General features: G+C 55.8%; 1 pseudogene; it reads right to left on the bottom strand.

Moving 5' to 3' along the window:
• Window positions 1-258: 258 nt before the first annotated feature.
• Window positions 259-4,150, bottom strand: part of LOC116861871 — a 44,576-nt pseudogene continuing 40,684 nt past the window's right edge.

Raw genomic sequence — 4,150 nt, 5'->3', positions numbered from 1 at the left:
TGCGTCAGTATTTGGGGGCATTCACCAGTGAAACTTTCCAGACTCAGTTCACTTTGTGGGAAAAACTTTAACTGCATACTCACCGCGTTTTACACACACAGTGATTCCGATTTTCTATTCATCCCGGTGTCCATTATCTTGGTAACGTGTATTTCTGAGGATTTTGTCTGTTTCATCTACATTCTCTAATATTTTGGCATAAAATTGTTCATAATATAATAACAACTAATAAAAGTGAACATAATAAACACTGTGTGTAGGATGTGATGGTGTCCTGACTGGTGATGTGTTGTGTGCCTTCTCTCTCTCTGTTCCTTGGCCATTGTGACTAGGATTTCAACATATGATGAATATATACAAAAATGAACATTTGGGCTTCATTGATTCTTCTCTATTTTTTTCTTTGACCTCATTAGTAGCTTTTCTTATCACTTTAATTTCCCTTCTTCTACCTTCATTTGGAATAATTTGCTATTCTTTTTCTAAATTCTTGGTACAATAGCTTGGATCATTGACTTGGTTCTTAATTTTCCCATTTCACTGGTTTGATGTATAACATTTACATTGTCCTTCAGTGTAAACATTCTCTTGTTTCCTTTTTGATTTTCTCATTTCATTCATGGGTAATTGAGACGTCTGTTGCTTTGATTTCCAAAGTGTAGGGGTATTACTATCTTTGATGGCAGAATTGGTGACTCCCAGAGGGTCCCAGGAGTTCTTACTGGTCCATGTGAGGAGTCCAGGCTGGGTAGGGTCATTAGGTGGCACCCACTGTGGGCAGATCCTGTGCCTTCCAGGGTCCCTGTGGTCCCCCTCTCTGGAGTGTGAGGTCTGGGTCCCTCCTGGGCTAGCGGATGGTCAGAGCAGCATACACACTGGGCTCTGCTGGGGGCTCCCCTCATTGGGAAGGAGGGGATGCCCTTGTCTCCTATCTGAGGGCCAAGGGGTCCAGCTGGGCGTAGGTCACATCCTGGGGGGTGTCAGATGCAGCAACCTGCAGTGGGGAAGAGAGGGAAGGCTTGTGATTGAGGAGGGGGAAGCCTGGGAACTCAGAGAAGAAGGGACCCACCTGACAGTCCGTCTGCCTGTCTTCCTCTGCTTGTCTGTCTTCTGAGTCCAACAGTCCCTCTGACACGGAGGAAGGAGAAGTGGCCAGTCCCCACCTGAGTCTTGATCTTGACCGGCTCACCTGGACATACGTTGTTCCCTGGGGGTCTTCATCTTGTGTGTTCTGCTGTGGACAGACAGTGAGGGGGAGGTTTATCTCCTTGATTCCCCTTGACCACCTCAGACAATTTTCCCCAATGTTGCCAGAGTGATGCTTCAAACTTTCCTGCCCATTAGGTCACTTTCCTGGTGAAATCTCCAAGGACTTCCTGAGCCTTGGCGCATGTGATTCTTACTCTGGCTCTGATTCTATTCCGGACAGTGTTTCTTGCTCATTTGGTTGCAGCTGCATGGGCCATGTTCCTGATGAAGCATGTTGCTGCCTCAGGACCTTTGCACCTGCTATTCCATTCCCTGGTTTTATCTTCCTTGGCCACACATTGCTCTCGAGGATGCTGTGCACTTCCGTGCATATTGTCCACCACCCACAAAGTGAGCTCATGGAAGGTGGTCAGATTTGCTCACAGCTATGCCGGCAGCACTAGGTGGGGCCTGGCAAATGCTGGGCTCCGTGTATCATTTGCTGGGTGAATGAATGAAGGGACTTAGTGAACTGTGGGAGAATCATTTCTTCATGCACCCTCTTGAGACGTGAGTATGGACCCCAACAACCAGAAGTCAGACAGTGGTTGGGAAGCCAGACAAGGGGAACCCAAAGGAGGCCCCACAAGGTCACAGTGGGCTGACACAGGGTGCCCAAGGAGCGTGAGGGCCTCTGAAGGACACTACTGAGACTGGGTGGTGTGAGGACACGAAATTGTCCACTGGATTCAGTTTGGCACCACAAGGGCCCTGGAGTCCGCACAAGAGTGGGGGTCTCACCCGATGGTCCAGCTCCACCCCCTCCTCAGGCTGAATGTCTTGCATGGCAGCGTCTGCTGGGACAGAAAAGGGTGTGTCTCTTGGCAAGGTCCCCTGAGCCCTCCTCTCAGGGCTGCAGACCGCCCCCCTGCTCCCAGATAGGGCATCTGTCATCCCGAGGCTTCAGCAGTGGGCTGAGGGCATGTGGGAATTCAGTCCTCACCCCCCCCCTGGACACTCCCAGCCCACCCCCAGGGCGGCCCCCTTTCTCTCACAGAGGCTCTCCTCCTGGGCGGCAGGGGCTGGGCTGGAGCTGGGGAGGAGACAGGGTGTTAGGGGGCATAGTGGCGGCAAGTGGGTGGGAGTCTGGGCGACTGCGGGCAGGAGTTACCTGTCGTGCAGGCCTCTGTCCTGGGGCTCCGGGTCTGCAGCCCCTGCAGGATGTTGGGAATCAGCGTCCCTCTGGGCTGGGAGGGTATGACCCCCACCCCCTAACCATGTGATTCCAGGGAAAGGCGCCCTTCACACATACTGTCTGTGGGTTTCTCCATCTCCCCAGTTTGAATGGAGGGAAGTACCTTCAACTAGCTCTTGGGGCCCAACCTGGGGGTTTCTTTCTAGATTCTCTGGGTTGAGATTCTGCACAGTTGTCCTTCTATGCTGGCCTTTCCCACCACTCTGGTTTCTCTCTGGCCGCTGCCCTGAGCTCACCCTCTCGGCCCATGGGGCAGCCACCACCCCTGGAGCCCGTCACCCCCTTCCCTTCTCACCTGGCTTCCTGCCTTTGCCCCGACACTGGTGCTGGACTGGAAGAAAGACAAGGAGGCCGAGCAGCAGGACGAAGGCCACCGAGGCCCCGATGAGGATGTACAGGTACCAGTGGGGACCTTGTGCACGAGCCACACCATGAATGAGACAGTGATGCCATTTCACTGAGCACCTACTGTGTGCCAGGCACTTGCTGGGCTCTGTGCACTCAGCTCTGACCCTGTCAACGATCACCCAGCAGACCATTGCCGCCCCTCCCGCCCACTCCACAGACAGAAAACTGAGGCACAGAGAGGTCATTCACATGTCTCAGGTCGCCCAGTCTGGAGGAAGCAGGGCTGAGACTAGAACCAGGGCTGTGGGTTCCCTGTGTTCTCCTCATGCTGTCCCCTGTGCAGACACCAGCTTGGGGCTCTGGGCTCCTCATCTGGGGCCCGGCCTGTCCCAGCATCTTCTTCTGGAGCTGAGGGTCCTTCCAGATCCCCCTTATTACCTGAATGCCCCCACCCTTGTCCTCCCTCCCCTCCCCCTACAATGTCACTGTCATTGCTGCAAAAGGACAGAAATCCCTATAGGTCACGACCTGGAGGGCTTTCTCATGAGCCCTCCTCTCCCAGGATCAGAGCCATGGTCTGATGGGAAATCTACTCTGTCCACGACTCTCTCCTTTACAGTTGGGGAATCTGAGGCCCACACAGGGAGGCGCATGTGCCAGCCAGTGCCTCCGGAGGACCCTGAACTGAGAGGCAGCTCAGACCCCGCTCCCCATGGACCCAGCCACCAAGGCGGACAGAGACCCCCACTCACCCTCAGAGCCTCTGGGGTCAGTGAGGGTGAGGCGCCGGGCCTGCCGTGCTCCGCACTGCACCTGGCTGCGCCTCCCCCACTGGGCCCCCTCCCCCTCCCTCTGCCATGACCACCCTAGCTCCCCTCCACCAGCCTCAGAGCTCCTGGAGCCCCATCGTCCCCCTGGCATCTCTGAGAGCCTAGAAGAAAAGTCCCTGGAGAGCAGCCCCTGTGACTCACCATCTGCTGAGCCTGGCCCCGTGGTCCGGGGGCCTGTGGTCGGGGGGGCCGGGGTCCATAGAGGGTCCTGGGGAAAAGACAGGAGTGTGGAGGGGCTGGAGCTTCCCTGAGACCCTGTCTCTGCTCACGGTCTTCCTCATGTGCCCTGACCCCCAAGCTCCTCCTCTCCCAGGAGAATCCTGGGGCTGGGGCGAGGGACGGGCAAGCGTGGGAGGACCTGTTTCCCTCCTGCACCGTGAGGGGTGGACCCCTCTGCGGACGCTCCCTTGGAGCCCCTCACTCCCATCCTAGACCAGAGCCCTCCTGGTCCCAGGGCCCTGAAGACAATGTTGGGACACAGAGGGGACAGGGTCAGCGACTCTCACCTGAGACCAGGAGCTCCAGGGGG

This window comes from Lontra canadensis, unplaced genomic scaffold (genome assembly GCF_010015895.1).
Source record: "Lontra canadensis isolate GAN:19392208 unplaced genomic scaffold, GSC_riverotter_1.0 scaffold206, whole genome shotgun sequence".
Lineage (NCBI taxonomy): Eukaryota > Metazoa > Chordata > Mammalia > Carnivora > Mustelidae > Lontra > Lontra canadensis.
The sequence above is the reverse complement of the archived record's forward strand: the minus strand, read 5'-3'. Positions and strand labels throughout refer to the sequence as shown.